The 21,320-nt window shown below is 41.8% G+C and overlaps 1 protein-coding gene across 1 annotated transcript in view; it reads left to right on the top strand.

The window, feature by feature from the left end:
* Positions 1 to 2,998: 2,998 nt before the first annotated feature.
* GLIS3 (GLIS family zinc finger 3) overlaps positions 2,999 to 21,320 on the top strand; it is a 159,590-nt gene continuing 141,268 nt past the window's right edge. The window contains exon 1 of the mRNA XM_065744177.1: positions 2,999 to 3,059. The gene's annotated coding sequence lies outside the window, so the exon portion shown is untranslated. The remainder of the gene's footprint in view (positions 3,060 to 21,320) is intronic.

A 21,320-nucleotide genomic window follows, 5' to 3' on the forward strand; every position in this document is an offset into this window, starting at 1 on the left:
TCTGTGCAACCTGGTGTAGGGAACCTGCTTTGGCAGGGGGGTTGGACTCGATGATCTCTTGAGGTCCCTTCCAACCCCTTTGATTCTGTGATTCTGTGAAGAGAAAGGACCTGGCCTCAGGACTCACACCCATGAACCCTGATCTAACCTCCTGACCTCAGATCTCTAGATTCCTTGAGCATCTCCATATGAAACATGAAGGGTAACAGCCCCAAGGATGCTGAAGCAGAGAAGATGGGAGACACAGCACCCTTGCAGAGCTGATTATCTCCAGGGAGCAATTCTAAGCTGAGGGAGAGAAGGTATGATACTTACTGTTTCAGGTAAACCGGGAAAACACAATTGCATGATACTGGAATACATTTAATGTCCATCCTAGATGTATATGATACATGTTTAACTCAAGAAACAATTTGGTGATGACTTGTCAATTGCTGCAAAACATCTTGAAAAAGCTTCTTCATATCTGCTTGTGTCTGGGAAATTAAATGTTCAACCTTGTGTCCACTATAGTCAGTAAGTCTGAGCATGAAGAGGCAAACAAGCTCTACTCATTCTTCTAAATCTCTTAACAGCTTTAAACATATTCCACCTATTTCCTTGCATTCCTTTTTTTTTTTTATTTTCAAAGGCAATCTCATCCTCCAGTTAAACTGACTACCCCTATGTACTGGTACTGGGTTTCAAAACAGTTTCTCAGTATTGCTACAGAAAAGCAAAAATAAATAAATAAAGCAAACAAACAAACAAACAAAATAAACAAACACTAATCTTCTCTTCTAAGGACTTAGTCCTTCTCGTCTCATATACTGAAGAGTGAGATGAATAAAACAAAAATCAGATTGTAACATTCTCTGCACTCTATTCCCTTTGAGAAAATAGCTTTCCTTTAGACCCCAAAGGAATAATTAAACTTCCCATAAATTCTTCATTCCCCTGAATCATTTGTTTATAAAAAAAGCCCTCCAAAACCCCAGTAAACAAAGAAACAAACAAAAAAAAATCATGCGGTTTCTCTCTTGCATTGAGGTCTCTTCAAATGTCTTTAGCTACACTCTGTCATCTTTCAAGGCTCACCCAGCAAGATGGTCTTTCCTGTGGACAAAGGAGAGAAGGATTTAAATGAACAGTTATCTTTTCCATGATTCCTGATGGAAACACCCTTTTTGGACAACAAACCCAATGGCATTATGCAGCCAGAATCAGAATTTAAAGCAACTGTATTGGAGCAGCTGGTGACTGTGTTATTCTGACAGCCTGTAGGGACGAAGCAGGAGGCAGACGAAAACTAGAAGCGAGCACATCTTTTCCTGAAAAAAATAAAAAAATAAAAAATAAAATAATAATAATAATAAATTATACATATATATGTATATATATATGTATGTATATTATCTGCATTTGGCAGTTTGTAAACTGAAGGCTCGGTTATATAGGCTTTGTGTAATTTTATATAGAATGTAACTATATGTTTCCTCAAGGAGTAACTAGAAAAAAAAGATTTTACTGAACAAAGAAAATTTCACTTGGGAGTAAAGTGATAGAAGAACAGTTTTCATTACCTCAGGAAATACCAGTCTGGTGTTAGCTGGGTGATAGCATGAGTTTGCTGGGAATTCTAATGTGAACTCTCACATATTTGAATTCTGAATTCACTTTCTGAATTTGTTTTGTCCATTGGACACAGGAATTTAGCTATAGAGCAGAAAGAAAAACTGTAATGGAAACAAGTTAGCTTGATGTAATAAAATGCAGAAGTTTTCTGACAGAATAATACATAACCTTTTAATCTTCAGGAAGGATGTTTCCTGTATGAAATGAGTATGGGTACATGTGAAAACAACTTCTTCAACTCTGTAAAAACTAAGGAAGATCTCCAGATTTGAATTGAAGTGTCTAATATTAGTTTTGTTAATGTGAGCTTTCCACCTCCACTTTTGTTCCCTGCTCAGCATACTGTTTGGTGGTCTTCAGTGACAACAGTTTTGGTTGTTTTGAACTAATTACACATTTTGCAGACGTCTTTTCTTTTTTAATTATTTTCTTTTAATTTGGTCGGATATACCTATATTGCTCATTTGCAATGCAACTCTACCAGTATCATTACAATCTGCTGAATTCGGAGACAACCCAGTGATCACCCAGGGATTTTCAGTGATGAGATCCAGCTAAAACATAAAACTCTGGGACACTTCTGCTGGTGGGCATCCCACCACAAGGCCTGGACATGGGAATCATCAGGCAGTCTCTGAGTCTGGCTCTCCAGCTGCTTATCTCCACCTCAGTTACACCCCCAATTCCTCATTTACAGCAATTACAGAAAACTGATCCATGGTAAGACCAGCAGTTTTGATTTGTGGCCCACTCTCCCCATTTGTGAAAGATGCTTCCCGGGGCCAGCACCAGGGTCTGCATGACCCTGGGAGTCTTTCAGAGTCTCAGCGGTCAAAGGTAACAGATCTGCCTCAGTATCCTCCTATCAGATTTCTTTATTCTGCTGCTAGTCCGACCTCTGGTGTTTACAAGAAGAATCCCCCTTACTGGAGAGCAGCGCCTGTGCCTTCACACCACTTTTCTAAAAATCGCCAAGGAAAGCGTTACCAAGCATCCAGCCCCCTCATCCTCTTTCCCACCCCAAAGGCGCCGTCCCCTCTCCTCACCTCCTCCCCAGCGCTACACTGGTCCCTCCTGCACCCCACAGCATGTTCCCAGCAGCCTCCCCTCGCCCCTTACATATCCATACAGACCTGCGTAGTCCCTTTAAATCCCCATGCAGCTCCAAAAAGCTCCTCGTGCCAACCCTCAATGCCCTCATCCCCTGCAATGCCCGTCCAGCAGTAGCAGAGCCGCGGCCGCCGCAAGGGTTAACGGCGGGGCCGGCGGGCACATGACGGCATGGCCCGGCCGGGTTCCGCGCTGTCGCCGGGGAGGCCGGAGGTGAGCGGTGAGCGAGGAGAGGCGTGAGCAACGGCTCCGCGTCCCGTTCCGTCCAGTCCCACCTGCCCTCAGTCCCCGGGGAAGGGTAGGGGAGGGCTCGTCCCCTCCGCTGCCGGGAGAGGGTGAGTCGGCAGCTCCCGTCCCCTGCGTCATAGCGGGGGGAGAGAGCGGGCGCGGGGAATTGCGGGGGACAGAAAGCCAAACAAACGCGGCCGTGGTGAGGTTAGCTGGCCGTTACTCACCGCGCTGGCCAGCTTGCTGCCGCGAGAGTAGAGCGCAGCGCCGTCTGACAGGACGGGACGCACGCCCTCCAAGCAGACAAGTCGCGCCGCGAGTGAATAAGCGCAGATAGGTAACCGCCTGAGGACAGCGCGACTGCCGCCGGCGGCTCGGAAGGGCGGCTGGGCGGGGCGGGGCGGGGAAGGGAAGGGGCGAGGCGTGGCCCCGGTGCCCGGACCACACGGCGGCTGTCCCGGGGCCGGCCGTCAGCCGGGCTCGGCTGTGCTGTGCGAGAGGCAGAGCTGGGACTAGGCAGCTCAGCCTCCCTGGCATCACAGCCACGATATTCGCGGCTTTCAGCTGTGTCCTCCTCTCCCGAGACCGCGGGCAGCTTTTGGGTCGGGCTGAAGCTGCTGAAGCTTCAGCTGCGAGGTGTGTGGGTGTTGTACGGGTGGTGGTGGCCGTCTCCTGGGACATCCGCCCGCAGCAGCGCATTAGTGGGAGAGGGACAGAGGGGCAGGTGCCTCTGACCCCAGTGGCTCTGCCTCCCACGGGGACACTGCCAGTGTCGTGCCGGGTCCTGCTTGCACTCGCACCTCTCCGTTGCTGATGCTGCAGTGTCAGCAATTGAGGCCGCGCTCCTGGAGGGTCCAAAGTCATGATGGGCAACGTGAGAGGGGCCGCGGAGTGAGTACAAGGCGCAAGAGTCGGGTTTCTCAGAAGCCACAACGTGTGAGGGTGCTGCAGCTGTCAGCAGCACACTGTAAAGCGTGCCTCGGTCAGGAGCTCGCTGCCGCCAGGTTGCGTTGGATTTCTCCAACAGCTTCCCAAAATTTGTAGCTCATCCTAATGAGAGTAACACTGCTCCTGGAAAAGCTCGTGCTGTTGTGCTATAGCAGCCACTTGCAGTAGCATTGCCTTGCTGCCTTCAGTCCTAAAGGAGAAAAGGTTGAGGAGACTAATTACCATCGCAAAGACCTGAGAAAGTTTTTCTAGTGGGGCCGTAAAAGTGCTGGGTCCCAGTTGCACGAGGATGTACATCACCCTGTCCCTCTGATAACGGCTGCCCTTCTGGTGATAGTCGCAGCACTAGCAGTGGCTGCATTCTGTGCTGTGTTTGTACAGCTCCTCGCACAAAGGCATTCCTTACTGTGACTAATCTTCCCAGGAATTACAGTGATGCAAGTAATAAGTAATTAGTATATTTTATTATGCTAGCTCTGAGAAACTCAGTCATGTTTAGAGGCTGGTGGTAATCTTACAGTGCTGCAGAGAACCTCCTTTGGCTTTTCTTGTGCCTGGCTCATTGATGCTTTATCAAGAAGATTTTCTGTTAGTCTTGGAGGACCAGAAACCCTCAGGCTGTATATCCCTCCCCTTGCTTTCCCTAGCTGACCACCTGGGTTTAACAAAAATGAGGTAACATCAGGGTGATGCAGTTGGAAATATGCCTCTGTGGTAGTCCCAAAGTACAGGTGTGATGAAAAGGACACGAGCTGCCAATCAGTGGATGCTCTTTGAGATACATGCTGTTCTCAGCAGTGTGTGGCTTCTGAGATGGCAGATAGCTTAGAGGGCCAGGAAGATTTTAAGTAAACTGAGTGGAAGGCTTATTTTGCAGTTTAATGTTTGAAACCACGTTAGTTTCCCTTACTGCAGCTGTTATTCCTAATTTGCATGTTGTCCCAACCCTAATTTCCAGCATTCTGTTCAATCCATTCTTATCCAGTTGAAACTTCTTCTCTTGTTAAGGAAAAGGAAAACCCATCACTATCATTGTTTTGTCTGTGAGCTAAACAAACTGTGCAGTAGGCATCATACCAGTGCTTCATATGGTGTGCGTGCACTTTTCAGAAAATGAGTTATTAAGCCAGAGGTCAGCATCCTCTGCCTGGGTGCATGCTTGTCACATGCAACTGAAGAGCACAGCAACAGCAGGAGCTTCCAGGGCCCTGTTTCTGTAGGCATGGGATGATTACTGAGGCTGAGATGAGACAGCCTGGGCAGGCAGATAGGGGAGAGGTTGTCTCTGTCGACTGTGGGCTGAGGATGCAGTGTACAGCAGTCCTGCAGCATGCAGTCCAGGAGCACAAGGAGGAATGACCACATCTGCTTCCTGTGGTGTGTGACAGCCACTATGGAGCTCAAGGATCCAGACTTAGTTGGTTTGGGATGGTGGTTGCTACCTGATGTGCAAAGTGCCCATATGTGATAAATATCACGTGACTGTGTGTCTCCTGAGCTAGTTTCATTACGTCTTCTTAAAATGACTTCTGGAGCAGATTGTCTCAGTTCTTACTGGAGTTGAAGGGTGTTAGGCTCCTACTCCAGTGGGCGAGGTGGTAAGCCAGCACCTCCTAAACTGCACTGGAACAGAAGATGGTGTGGTATACTATGCTGCTGGCACAGGATTGTGAATTCTTTTGATTTCTGAGGGATTACTGCTCACATCTTCCAGGGGTTCAGTCTGACTTTAAATTTTGCTACATGGTTTTCTGAAAATTGTTGTGAATTTAAGTAATTATGTTGTCATGTTGTTATTGATAGAAGTACAGTCATAGAGCTTTGAGTAATGTCAGCTTAAAAAAAAAGATACTTCAGAAGCAGTCAACCTAATTATATTTCCTTTGACATCAGCATGAGTAAGAGAGGGCACTTCAATGTCTCATTGATGGAGAGGAATATCTCAATGTAAGGGGCAAGTGCTTGTGTTTCTCTAGTATGGCTAAGAAAAAAATAATCTAGCACAGTTGTAATGTTCTTTTCTTTGGTATTCTTGTATTTTTAATTTATGTAAGTTTCAATCTTATTCAGAATTTCTAAGTGTCATGTAAGTTGCTATGATCAGGAGCTATTTATGATGTGAAAGTCAGATAGACAGTTTGAACATAATTAGCATCCTCCAGTTTTTTAGTTTGTTACATATGCTTTAATGCACCTCCAGGTATATCTGGTGTTTTAGTTTGAATCAGTTTGACCCTGCTGGCTTTGATATGAGAATGGCATTTTGATGAAAGCTGGTACTAAACAAATGAAACCAATGGAAGGGCATTTGCTACCAAATAAAAAATACTAAAATTACAGAAATCATTGAAAAAGATGGGGAAGTGAAGTGAATGAAGGAACCCTTCAACGTGTTCTAATATTTTATTTGCACATTAAAGTAGTGTTATACTTCTTCAATCAGGAAAATAAAAAATGAATTCTAGAGAAATAACTTGCTTCTGCTTTCATCAAAATGAACAAAAGTTCTATTGCATGCACTTGCAGACCATTTGGTTCAAAATATATCTTACTGGCTTTAGGAAAGAAATTAGAGGCCCAGAGGTCTTTTCTCCAAATGCAGAAAAACATCAGTAGCCAGTGATAAAAGCAAGGCAAAGACAACACAGCACTTTCTTCATCATTGTAAAATACAATCCACAGGAGAACAGCAGGGAAACCAATCAGCTTTGACCTGGATTTTACCTGAGCTGGCATGTGTGTGTAAACTGTGTGTACTTCTGCTGATTGAAGTAAAGGCACTTCTACTAAGTAAAGCTGATGCATTTGTCATGTATTTCTTGAATTATATTAGTACTTTTTGCAGACAGGGATTATTGACAAGAATGTTCTTTATTTGTTGCCAATTCATAGTGCCATGCTATATTGCCTTGCCAGTGAAACAAGTGCCTTTGTGTGTCCTTTTCTAAGGAGCTACTCACCTGTGTTAGGACAAAGAACATTCTGCTTTTAAAACTAACTGAGAATTTCAGAACATTCAGCTCTGCCTGTTGTTAGCTGAATTGAACTAGAGTGATTCGTGCTTCAGCTAGGCATGAAAATTAATGTTTGCATTTAATTTGTGTACTAGATGAGTTAGTTATTTTTTCCCTGTGATACACAAAAATAAAAAGGAAAAGTAATGCTTAGAATACATCTTGTTTGTAACCATTTCAATGTTGATACGGTATCTCTTCTTAAAAATGTCAGTCAAGATGTTGCTTTTGCCTTGAATGTAAATATGCCTTTCATTGTTGATGAGCAGTGTATGTTCATGTGAGTAGCTATGCATGTGTAGTAACTTAGATGGCTTTTACTCTGTCCTGGAGATGTGCTATGAATGCAGTTTTGCAAAAGGCCTGTTTAGTGTTATGCTTTTTTTCTTTTGTCAGTTCACAGCTTCAATGCTGAAAATCTCATGTGCTGAAGATAAAAGTTATAGCTCAGTGTTTTGTTGCAGAATAGTTGAAATGTTTGGTTCAAATCATAATACATACATGAATGAAAACCATAATGGAAGCTGAACTCAGTTTTATTTCTATCCACTTAATTTGTGCATCTAAACAAGTTAACCAGGCACTGAATCCACGATTCAACAAACTACTTGAATGTGTACTTAACATTAAACATGTGAACCTAGTGATTAAAGTTGGGTATGTACTGTTCAGCTGAATTGGGGCTAATATTATCCAATCTGTGTGACATCTTAGCCTAGTGATTTGCACTGACAAGTGCAGCTTTTTTCTACAAATCTTTTTTTAGGTCAGGAAATGTTTAGATCTAGTTGAGGTGTTCAGGAAATGTTCAGATGTTGTACTGAGGGACACTGATCAGTGTGCAAATATTGGTGGTGGGTGGATAGTTGGACTGGATGACCTTGAAGGTCTTTTCTAACCTTGATGATTCTGTGACTCTATGATTCTTTGATACTGCCATTGGTTAGGTCATGGCTGAGATCACTTAGACCATTTATGTTCTGTCTTCCAAGATTGAAGTAATGAGAAAACTAAAGAAAAGTGTCGTAGTGGAAAGTCAGAGTTGCAAAATTATTGGCATAAATTGGAAGATATTCTTGAAAATTTGCAACTGAATGATGATATCTAAGTTAGAGCATATCTGCAGATTTACAATAGACTGCAGGGACTGCAGTTAAGCTTTTGAATACTGCCATGCTGTGCATGTTAGTGAATCCCCACAAGAGTTGAGAGGGCCAGGGGCATTTCTGTGGTTTTGCATTTCCCTTTCCATTTTCTTGTGTGTACATTATTCAGAATGTGAACTGGCATCTCTTTCCTTTTTTGTCTACATCTGCATCGTGCTGTCCTGCTGTGTTTGCTTTGCAGCACCATTTTAATTAACAGACCAAGAAGGTGATAGGAAAAGAGGAGATAGCCCATTCATGGTCATAATCACACTCTATCAAGGAGTCTTTTCAGTCCTGGCTGCATTCTTTCACTTGCTTAGCATTCACTTCATTTCATGGCTGGTTTAGCTAATGTGAAGGTAGCTGACCTTATTGCAGACTTCAGCTTTTGAAGGGGCAGGTTCTCTTTGTGTTGAGGGTGTGAACCTTTGCTTAGCTTTGTTCTCCCTTCCTGACAGGCCGTGTAGCACTTGTACTTTGTTGCTTGTAGCCAGTGATGTCACAGAGTTAAGAGCCCTGGGCAGACCTCTCTTTTATTTGGTGTTATTAACTACAATATCTTTTTGTTGTTGTCGTTTTGTTTGTTTGTTTTTAATGTATTCTTTCTTAAACAGACATTTACAGTGATGGATTACTCAGATTACTTGCTGACTTTGGATTGACGTCAGTCATAGCTGTGGGTCCGTAAAAATACACTTTGATTACATGAACTGTTTATAAATGAACAGGAGTTCATACAATATGAGACACTAGACCATGGATATTCCTTGTGGTCCTGTGGTAGTCAGTGGACAGCAGATCCCACTTACCAGGATTCATGCAGAAGTGCCCTACCAGTCTTCAGGTAGCAGCAGCCCAAGCCCAGCTATTGGAAACATGCTCTCCACATATCTCTTGCAGGAGGGGTAGGTCCTCAGAGCTGCATCATTAACAGTACAATTCATCTTCCTGCTCTAAGTAGGCAAGTTGTTACAAATGGGAAGCCTTTATCACAGGGTCCAGGTCCACAGTCTTTGAAGACAAGACAGCAAGAATATGGAAATGTTGTTTCTATATACAGATAATTACACTTCTCTAGTATTGTATACCTAGTTGATAGTAGTTTTAGTCAATGAAATCCTGTCTCTTCTTTAGCATTCTTTTACTGAAACAGAAGAAATATTGAAACTGAATGTTTTACTATTTTTCACTAAAGTAATTCATCACTTGATTATGGCTTGGAACATTGTATCCGTTGCTCATACACCCTGTCCCGTGTTTCCTTATAAACAGCGCTTACTTTGCTTTTCTGACCTAACTCAACAAATCAAAATACTCACTTTGTGCTCTGTAGAGACAGAATTTTGTGAGCACTGTCAGAAATATTCCATCTTGGATGCACAAACACAGCTTTCCATCCATGACTAATAACTGCTTATTCATGAAAGCAGCAGTATAGTCATAGTTTTTAATGCACTTAGACGGGGCAAGCTGTAAAGCACCTTGGAGCATGTCTCAACCATGAATTTGCAATCCAGTTTTTGAAACCACTGTGTATGCTGTAGAAAATAATGAAATGTAGCTCTCACAAGATTTGTAGGCTGGTCCTCGATGGGTAAGTGCTTTTACATCAGAGATTTATGTATCTATCTGTAATTACCTGTTTGCTCCTAGGTCTGTAAGGATTAAAGAGAACTTTAAGATTTCAGTAGTTATTACTTCTGACCATGCTGGAAATTGAGATGTTACTTTTGAGGAATTAGGATATCTTACTTTGAGAACTTAATGTAGATAGATCTGAGGATTTCTTGGATGGAAAAGAGTTAAATATTTTGAAATACCAAGAAAAGCTTTGATTTTTATTTGAGTGCAAATGCATATAAGGAGGCAGAGATTTCTTCTTTTACTCTACGTGTATTTCCTCTCTTGATTTTCATTCTTCACTTTGCTTTGTATAAAAATTCAGTAAGTCCATTCTCTTCAGCATGGCACACAAACTTGAAGCAAGCAGTATTTCAGAATGAGTCCAAAGTTAACTGCCTGCTTGAGAGTTCTGCTGAGTCAGGCCTATAGTAATGCATTTAAATATTCCTTGGTGGACATCTAGTGCTTGCTTTGGTGGTGCAGAAATTTTATAAAATGCAAAAAGAGTAGTTACTATGGAAGAAGATACTACAAGCTTTAGATACCATGAACTTCAGATTCTATGTTTCTATTGGTTCAGATTAATAATTTCTTCTGCTTTAATACCATTTTTATTAACAATACTGCTTACAAAGTTAAATAAATATATTCACTATGTAAGAACTAAAACTCAACCACTTAGCTGCATCCAGTTAATTTTCTAAGACTTCGATCCCTGATATTCTGTATAAACACTATAAACAGGACTATAAACCTTGTAAACTATTCATATAACAATGCAGTTCTTCTCAAAAATAAAGCTTTTTTCTCAAGAAGTCAATGGTTTTCCTCTTATAGTAGTCTCAATGTGATTTATATAATTTTGCAGAATTCAGAAGTGTGGAGTTTTTAATTTTTTTTCTTCTCTTTTTAACTCTAAAACATACAGAATAGTAAAAGCAGGGAGATACAAAACGGACTTATTAGTGGTTTTAGAAAATAGCTTTACTGTTCTCTTTTCAATAATGCCACCTCAAGTGACATTAAGAGAAACTGTTACACTTTTGTGAAGGATGAGTACATAAAAGCATACTGTAGATTTTTGCTATACGGAGGAAAAAAGCAAGTCTTAACAGACAATGATATATATACCCAAAGAAAATATTTCTATGCAGAAATTTGGTGCAAAATGCAAGCATACCAGTAAATATAACTGATACTGAATAGCTACAGTCTCTAATTTTGATTGTTATGTGTATTTGAGCATTTTTGTGAACAGTTTCACACTTACTAGATTTGCTCCGACTTTGAAAGCAGATCTGTATTGACAGTAACTGCTAAGGTGACAGAGAACTGGAGAGACATCAAGTTAAAAATAAGCAGAAAGGGGTAAGAACAGCAGGGGAAGATAGATGACCATAATGTGATAGCATTGGCCTTCATATTCTCTTTTCAGTGCAGAAGTTTTGACAGATGTCCTGTACTGAAAAATAATATAATGAAGAAAAAAAATCCAGCTTTATACTGTATGTTCTATTAATAGGGTAAATTCAAAAAGAAATTCTAATCTTGGAATAGTTCAAATTACATCTGTAGTGATACCAAGACCACATTATATATTTGAAGATCTATTACTTAGCTTATCTTCTCTAAATACACATATCTGAGCAGTATTTCTTCTTAAGGACCTAGTAGTTTTTCTTATTGTTTGTCTTATTCACTTATCTGTACAGACAATATTTTTTTTTGAATGTGAGCTGCATGATGTTCAGGCATGTCCTGAGGGCTGTTGTGATAACATAGTAATTAAAATCTCCAATATTTCAGAAGGCACCATGTGTTTTTGGGGAGGCAGTTTATTCAATATCTGTATCTATTCTCTTACTCTATGTATGAAAATGTATTTTTTTCTGAAGTTCATCAAGGGTTATTAAAAACAAACATATTTGTGGCAGTTTAGGTAGTGGAGGACACCTGGACTGTTTCCCTCATCATTGTCTAGTTTGGAAGTGGACGGTAGGGTCCTGTTGGAGGAGCTGGATCCTTGGTCTGAATCACTGCAATCATGCTTATGAATTTATGGAAGTTCATTTGAGGCTTAGAAGCTGATTTTCCTGTCATGTTAGATAATATACTGTAGTCTTCAAGCAGCTTGAATTTGTCCAGTGGAGAATTTCTGTGATCACTGTTATCCACTGAGGTGCTGTTTGTGGAGGTGGTGTAGCTGCTGCACTTCCAGCCATTGTGCTTATAACACAGCAGAGAGATGCCAACTCACAGCAGGTGGACACAGAAAGGGGGAAGGCTTTTGGTCTTCTTTTCTTATATGTTTGTGATTTGAGCTAGTATGTTTTACAAGACTTTCTAGAAATTGTAAGCAGCTCTCAGTCAACAGAGAGAGATATTCTTGCTCCCCATGTTGTCTCTAGCAGCAGATGACACTGCAGATGTAGAGATTCTCAGACTTGGAAACTGAGCTTGCCTTTTTGTTCCATCCTGGTTGCTCTAGTAAAACTGCTCTACTCAACATGTGAGTCTGAGGCTATATTATAGCTTGGAAATTTTTTTTGGGGGGGGAAGAAGGATGGAGAGGGAAGGTCTTTTTGGCTTTTATCATAGACTTTGGAAGGAACAACACCTCCAATGCTGTTAAGCTGTGTGAGAACTGTTAAACCTGAATACGAACGTTCATTTGTCTCCATTCTCCAAGAGAGTCTGTTTCACTTCTGAACAATAACTAGATAGGTCTGTGAAGTCTGTTATGTTCAGAAGTGTTAATCAGTAAGCAGCTTGAGCCTCGTTTGAAATCTTTTTTACATACTTACTTTGCTCTCTAGTACTGTTGTTTTTATGTTTCACTTGGCACAGCCTGAAAACAAGTTGTTCATCAGTATTCTGTGCAGTTCCTTATGAAGAAAGCTTGACTCAGGTCTTACTTTCTTTTGAAGCGGTCTTTTTTTTTTTTTTTCATCGATTTTCATCTTTTTTTAAGACTACTTCTTGACAATGTTTAGGTACAGCAAAGTGATTAAGTGATAATGATCTTAATTATATCGAGTTTGACAGGTTTTCCAGCCTTGTATATGCTTCAGTGGACTTGATGTGTTTGAAAAGGAACACACGACCTGTCAAGGCAAGGAAGTAATTAATTACAACTCTGACAAATGTTGATAACGTTTGTTCTTGATCAAACAGGGATGGATCTTGATGGATTTCTCTGTCCTGTCTAGGACTTGCCAACAGGGCAGATGAGAACGAGGGACTCTTTAAGCTTAATTCTGGAATTAGTTCGAGGCATTGGATGAGGAGGTTGTAATATAGGACTACAATCCTAGTTAGGCTTGAGGAAGCTATCTTTGGATTTTGTCACACGTTTATATATAGTATTTACAAAAGGTCTACTTAATGTAAAGGTTGGTGGATTCCTGTTGAAAGACATTCCTTTGGAGTGGTTGTTTCAGGTTTATTTATTTCATCTGACATGTTTCAGTCATGTCTCAACTCCAAAAACCTCCTGAAAATAAATGATGTTTGGAAAACTTAAGAAAATTAGCAACAGAAGGCAGTAATTTAGTGACATTGACAGTTCATTTTTAGAGTTTTTAATTTAAGTAAGTGTTCAAAACTTTGTTTAAGAACAAAATATTCAAGAAGTTGTAAATAACTAGTAGTACCAACATGTATATCGGATGAAGTGTTATAAAGGCCCAAGGCGACTTACAAAGATTCCCTGGAGAGCATTAGGCTTAATGCCAGAAAGGCTCTAATATACTCAGAAACTGTAAAATCCCTCAAGAGTATTATGCATTTTGCCAACACTTAACAAATCTGTGTTAAGAGGATACTTTAACTTCTCTTATATTTCAGCCTTATATTTTTATTCTGCGCCTCATGGGCATAGATATTGTTTTAAAATTGATTGTAACTATCTAAAATACAACAATATAGTGGAAGAGTATACTCATGTGTAGGTCATGCATTAAAATTTCCATACTCGAATATTACTCTTGCAGACTGGGGAAAGCCAGTTGAAGGTAATGAGCTGTGTTTATCAAGTTTTACACCTTTTTTTACTATGACATCTTACTGTTGTCAACATTGTCCAAAGAGTTTTTCCAGATAAAAGGCTGGCAAGAAAGCATGGGCAAGCTTAGTATATGATTTAATGTATGATTTTTCAGTTTTTTGTTACAACCAGGAGATGGCACTAAAAATGTCTGTACAGAAAGATACATATTGCAGCCACATTTTATGAGGAAGATTTAGAATCAAAATCCAGTTGAAATAGAAGTTCTGTAACTGAAAATTCTTGAAAGCTGCATTAAGCCCACCTCTCTCTTAGAGTGAAGTAATGTCTAAATATTTTCATGTGATTGTGAGTATTGCTATGTCTTTGTTTTTCTCAGCTATGTCTTTGTTTTTTTACAGGTTGTTTTTTACATTTTTACAGTGCTTTGAGATTTGCCTCTGAGGTGCCAAATGCAAAATTAATCTCAGGGCTTCATGTGTACCTATGAAGAGAGAAAACAGGATGTTTGTGTTTTTATGTGTAAAAGCAGGGGTTCAGATAGCAGTTTAGTGCACAGTTAACCATAGATGTGTGCAAATACTGACTTTCTCAGATGGTTTTGGTGCAGTTTTTTTTTCATATTACCATAACATTCTTTTTAACTAGATGCCTTTTTTAGCAGTGATATAACATGATCTTCACCATAGTAATGTGTTCCTTCCTTTGATCCTTATTGCTGCAGGCCTGCTGATGCTGGTGAACAGGAAGCTTATATACAGACTACTTGCTTTATTTTAGCTATTCTGTCGTACCCCCTGCTCACAGAAAACAATTAGAAGAGAGGATGCTCTTCTCATCTAATCTGTACATGATAAACAAGGATTCTCACACAGTTGTAAAAATTGTAACAATGTAATTTTTCTGAGAATATCAGTGAGATGGTATAATTATGAATGGGTTTCTACAACTGACTTTGATAATTATTTCTGCCTTGAGGTTCAGTGAAAGTAGTTTATTAAAGGTCTGTGTTTAAATGTTGGAACTTAGCTTGCACAATAAATTAGTTTATGATGTATCTAATCTATTTCTACCTCAATTATAAATGGCATTCACATGTTACTTCTGTGTCTACATTTCTGTGCCACTGGCATTTTTAGGGCAAATTTCATTTCAGTCCATTGAGACATTTACAAGCATTGTATATAATCTTCAACTTGAATTAATGGAGCATGTCCTGCATTGTAAATTGTAAGAGAGTAGATCATCTTTACACAGAATCACAGAATCATTAAGGTTAGACTGCTAAATCATTTAGTCCAACTATCAACTCATCAACCTATACCACTAAACCATACCTCTCAAAGGCACATCTACCCACTTCTTGAAAACCTCCAGGAATAGTTACTCTCGGGCAGCCTATTCTTATACCTGACCACCCTTCCCAAGAATTTTTTTCCTAATATTCAACCTGAACTTGTCTGGTGCAAATTAAGGCCATTTCCTCTCATCTCATCACTAGTAACTTGGGAGAAGAGGCCAACCTCCACCTTGATACTACCTCTTTTCAGGTCGATCCTTCTTTCAGGTAGTTGTAAAGAGCTATTAAGGTCTGCCATGAGCCTCCCCTTCTCCAGACTAAACAATCCCAGTTCACTCTGTCATTCCTCATAAAACTTCTGTTCCAGACCCCTCACTGGCTTCATTACCCTTCTCTGGACATGCTCTAGGTCCTCAGTTTCTTGTGGAGGGGCACTTTCATTAGATGAGAAATGCCATCTCAATATGTGTTGGGTGCAACAGATGTTGGGCATTGGCAGGGAATGCTGAGATCCTGCTGTGAAGACATGGCTCAGTTGATGTTACTGTCAAAATGGCATGTGTGGGACAACCGGGGAATCAGGCCCAGACAGCATGAGTACATGGAAGACAGGTCCTGTTCGGCCAACCTGACCCTCTATGATTGAGTGACCCACCTGGTGGATGAAGGAAAGGCTGGTGATGTAGTCTACCTAGACTTCAGCAAAGCCTTCAACACTGTTACCCACAGTATTCTCCTTGAGAAGCTGGCAGCCCATGGCTTGCACATATAAACTTGATGGAGATCACATGACATGTGCATGGCAACCAAGGGATTAGGCCCAGCCAGTACATGTTCATGAATGGCAGGTCATGCTAGTCTAACCTCATTTCCTTCTATGACTGGGTGACCAGACTGGTAGATGAAGGAAAGGCTGTCAATGTAGTCTACCTAGACTTAAGCAAACCCTTTGACCTAGTCTCGTACAGTATTCTCCTGGAGAAACTGGCAGCCTGTGGCCTAGACAGATATACCCTCCTTTGCGTAAGGAACTGGCTTGAGGGCCGTGCCCAACGGGTAATGGTTAACGGAGTTAAGTCCAGCTGGTGTCCCATTATGACTGGTGTCCCTCAGAGGTTGGTATTGGGGACCGTCTTGTTTAATATCTTTACTGATGACCTAGACGAGTGTACCCTCTGTAAGTTCGCAGACGACACCAAGTTGGGAGGATGTGTTGATCTGCCTGAGGGTAGAGAGGCCCTTCAGAGGGATCAGGATAGACTGGATAGCTGGGCTGAGGACAATGGGATGAGGTTCAATAAGGCCAAGTGCCGGGTCCTGCACTTTGGCCACAATAACCCCATGCAATGCTACAGGCTTGGGGCAAACTGGCTTGAAGAATGTAGAGAGGAAAAGGACCTGGGGGTGTTGGTTGATGCTCGGCTTAACACGAACCGACAATGTGCCCAGGTGGCCAAGAGGCCAATGGCGTCATGGCCTGCATTAGAAATAGTGTGGCCAGCAGGAGCAGGGAGGTGATCATCCCCCTGTACTCAGCTCTGGTACGGCCACACCTGGAGTACTGTGTTCAGTTTTGGGCCCCTCACTACAAGAAGGACATTGAGGCCCTGGAGCGTGTTCAGAGAAGGGCAACAAAACTGGTGAGGGGTCTGGAGCACAAGTCTTATGAGGAGCGGCTGAGGGAGCTGGGATTGTTTAGTCTGGAGAAGAGGAGGCTCAGAGGAGACCTTATTGCACTCTACCACTTCCTGAAGGGGGGTTGTGGTGAGGAGGGGGTGGGCCTCTTCTCCCTGATAAGTAATGACAGGACGAGAGGGAATGGCCACAAGTTGCGCCGGGGAAGATTTAGATTAGATTTGAGGAAACATTTTTTTTCTGAAAGAGTGGTCAGGCACTGGAATGGCCTGCCTAGGGAGGTGGTTGAGGCACCATCCCTAGTGCTGTTCAAGAAGTGTTTAGATGAGGTGCTAAGGGATTTGATTTAGTAGTTGGTAGGGATAGTGGTAGGAGGATGGTTGGACTAGATGATCTTGTAGGTCCTTTCAACCTTATGAACCTATGAACCTATGAACCTTTTTAAGTGGTTACTTCACTGGGTATGATCAAGATGTTTGGCTATTCTGATCAGACTGTACCTTTTTGAACACAAAATATTATTGTGTTCAAAAAGGTTGTGTACTGTGTTATATGAATTACCCTGATTTAGCCTGTTGATAAATTGAGAAATATATATATGTGGTTGTTTGTTTGTTTTTACTGGCCTTCAGCTGAAGCCTGTTAAAAACAGGGAACTATTCTACATGAAGGGGTTGGCATCTTCTATTCTACAAGGAGGGGTTGGCATCTTCTCCTAGATAACTAATGAGAGGACAAGAGGCAATGGCCTCAAGTTGCACCAGGAAATATTTAAATTGGATATGAGGAAAAATTTTTTCTCTGAAAGAGTGGTCAGGCACTGGAATGGCCTGCCTAGGGAAGTGGTACAGTCACCGTCCCTAGAACTGTTCAAGAAGTGTTTAGATGAGGTGCTAAGGGATATGATTTAGTAGCTTAGTGGGTAGGGGTGGTGGTATGAGGATGGTTGGGCTAGATGATTTGGCTCCTTCCCAACCTAGTCTTTCTATGAATCTATGAACTCTTTGCTGGGTGAAAAACTGGTAGGCCAAGAGTGTGGTGGTGAAGGGAATTAAGTCCACCTGGCAACTGGTCAGTAGTAGTGTTCCCCAGGGGTCAGTTCTGAGGCCAGCCCTATTTAATATCTTTATTGATGATCTAGACAAATCTGAATGTAACCTCACCAAGCTGGGAGGAAGTTTTAATCTTCCTGGGGGTAGGAAGGCCCTTCAAAGGGATCTGGACAGGCTGGAGAGCTGAGCTGAGGTCAGTGGGATAAAGTCCAACAAGACAAAGTGCCAGGTCCTGCACTTTGGTCGCAACAACCCCAGACAACACTACAGCCTTGGAACAGAGTGGAATTGTTTAGTATGCAGAAGAGGAGGCTCAAGGGAAGCCTTATCAGAAAGGAAGTTATGGGCAAGGTGGGTATTGGCATCTTCTCCTGTATAACTAGCAATAGGACTAGAGGGAGTAGTCTCAAGTTGCACCAGGGGAGATTCAGATTGGATATTTGGAAAGAGTTCCTTCTCTGAAAGAGTGGTCACATGCTGAAACAGTTTGCCCAGGGAACTGGTTGAGACACTATCCCTGGAGGTGTTCAAGAAACATGTCGATATGGTACTAAGAGGCATGGTTTAGTGGGAAATATTGGTGTTAGGTATATGGTTGGGCTAGATGATCTTAGAGGTCTTTTCCAACCTTGGTGATTCTATGATTCCGTGATTCAGTGAAAGTTTCACATTCACATCAGAATGCCAGAATTTTATTCTGGTCTCTGCTGCTGAACCTTCTTGGTCTATGGTATGCCATTTCAGCTCCACGTCTCCCCCTGTTCTCCTTCTCCCCCCTTGTCTTTCTTCTGTTTGGATTCATGGTGAAGGTTGCTCAGTGATAGACAGGATCCAGCTGAGACATCTATTCAGATAGTATTCTCCATTTGTAGCCCTAAGCAGTTGAAATAGAACTTAATCTTGCTATAAAAATCTCAGTTTGATAGTGTTTTTTATGGTCAGTTCTTCAGATACAGTGCAGTCGATAAAGTCAGTGTTTTAAGCTGCTTTCCCTAGATAGTGTTATAAAGTCAATTATATTGGCCCACAATGTCAGAGGAACATGGTGCTATGACACTAGAGGTTGAACCTTCCCACCCTGTTCTGTTGCATTCTGCTCTCTTGTGACAGATGGCAGTAGAGGAGCAGTCTGACAGAAGGGCATCTGACATGGAAGTGCATATGAAGCAAAAGTGTGTAAACAAATTCCTCCATGTGGAAAAAATTGCATTAATCAGTGCTTGCTGAATGTTTATGGAGACCAGTGGTGAATGTGAGCACAGGAAGGTGGTGGGTGGTGAAGCACTGTGAAAGACTGGGTCACCTCTACTGGTGCAGATGTGATGCTAATGGTGCTGATTGTGTGGAAAAATGGTATTTTGTATCTGAGAACTTTCTCTATGAAATAATGTTCTTTGGTTCTTTGTATATGTTGTAATTTCCCTTGAAATAAACAGGAGGTGTTACTTCTAGAGTGACCTACATTAATAAGCTGAAAAAGAATATGATTCATTTTTGCTATTCCTCTCTTTTGATTAAAAACTAATGAACAAACAAGCAAACAAACAAACAAACAGTATTTTTAAAGGCTTTATGACAAGATGATGAAAAGGGGATATTTCCATAGCAATCACCTTGTTTTGTGGAGGATTTTTTTCCATTTAACCCCTATCATAAATGTTATTGTCTATATTCAAGTAGAACCAGCAATTAAACAAACAGTTAAGGCATTAGCTGGTGCTTTGATAATTTCATACAGAATCGCACGGTGTTGCAGGGGTTGGAAGGGACCTCCAGAGACCAAGCCTAATCCCCCTCCTAAAGTGAGTACCCTACCAGAGGTCACACAGGTAGGCATCCAGTCAGGTCTTGAATGTCTCCATAGAAGGAGACTCCACAGCCACTCTGGGTAGCCTTCACCCTTACTGTAAGGAAGTTCTTCCACATCTGAGTTACGGAACTTCATGTGTTCATGTTTTAGGCCATTCCTCCTGGTCCTATCCCACACACCACCAAGAAGATCCAGACCACATCTATTAGCCTCTTGCCTCCCTTCAAATATTTATAATCATTAATTAGATCCCTCCTCAGTCTTCCCCAGTATTAATAAACCCAGGATACTCAATCTGTCCTCATAAGAGAGTTGATCCAGGCCCTTTATCATCTTTGTGGCCCTCTGCTGGACATCTCCTCATGAACCCCTGTCTTTTTTGAACTGGGGAGCCCAGAGATAGACACAGTATTCTAAACATGGCCTGACCATGGCAGAACAGAAGAGGACCACCTCCTTTGATCTGCTGGCCACAGTCTTTTTAATGCACCCCAGGATACCTTTGGCCTCCTTTGCCACAAGGGCACACTGTTGGCTCATGGCCAACCTGTTGTCCACCAGAACCCTCAGGTCCTTCTCTGCAGAGCTCATCTCCAGGAGGTCATCCCCTAACCTGTACTTAAACATGCGGTTATTCATCTCTATGTGAAGGACTCTACACTTGCTCTTGTTAAACCTCATAAGGTCCCTCCCTGCCCAGTCTTCCATGCTGTCCAGGTCTCAGTAATCGGCAGCAGAACCTTCATATGTGTTAGCCACTTCTTCCAGCTTCATATCATCAGCAAACTTGCTGAGAGTGGACTCTGTCTCTTCATCCAGGTGGTTGATGAAGTTGTTGAACAAGACCTGATACAGCACCAATCCCTGGTGAAAACTGCTTGTTACAGGCCTCCAACCAGACACTGTGCCACTGATGGCAGCTCTCTGAGCTCTGCCCGTAAGCCAGTTCTCAATCCACCTCACTGTCTACTTATCTATCCCACACTTTCTAGATTTCATAACAAGGATGTTGTAGGAGATGGTATCAAATGCTTTGCTGAAGTAGACAACATCAACTACTCTTCCCTCATCTACACAGCCAATGATGATATCATAGAAGGCTACCAAGTTGGTCAAGCATGACTTCCCCTTGGAGAATCCATGTTGACTATTCCTGATAACATTTTTCCTTGCTTGGAAAGGGTACCCAGAACTAGCTGATCTATCTCCTTTCCATGGATGGAGGTGAGACTAACTCGTCTGTGGTTTTCTGGATCCTCCTTTTTGTTCTTTTTGAAGACTAGAGTGCTTTTGGCTATCTTCCAGTCTTCAGGCACCTCCCGTTTGCCAAGATGATAGAGGGTGGTTCACCAGTCACCTCTGCCAGTTCTTTAGTACTTGTGGGTGCATTCCATTGGAGCCCATGGATTTGTGTGTGTTGATTTTGTCTAGACACTCCTCTATGACCAATGGGAAGTCCTTCTTTCACCAGACTCTCTCTCCTACCTCCAGGATCTGGGATTCCTGAGGACTAGTGTTAGCATTAAAGACTGAAGAAAAGAAGGCATTCGGAATCTCTGTCTTCTCAGCATCACCTGTTACCAAGGCACCCATGTCATTTAATAGGGGACCCATAATATTCCTAGTCTTCCTTTTACTGCTGATATAAAAGCCTTTTTTGTTATTGTTTACCTCCTTCACCCAAGAGTGCCTTAACCTTCCTCATTTCATCCCTTACAGGCCCTGGCAATATTCCTGTATTCTTCTCAGGTGAGCAGGCATTTTTTTCCATATTTTGTGGACCTTCTTTCCTTTTACTTTATTCAGGAGTTTCTTTCTCACCAGCACAGACC

The sequence above is a fragment of the Cyrtonyx montezumae genome, unplaced genomic scaffold (genome assembly GCF_038088225.1).
Source record: "Cyrtonyx montezumae isolate F1298 unplaced genomic scaffold, pur_monq_1.0 scaffold_30, whole genome shotgun sequence".
NCBI lineage: Eukaryota > Metazoa > Chordata > Aves > Galliformes > Odontophoridae > Cyrtonyx > Cyrtonyx montezumae.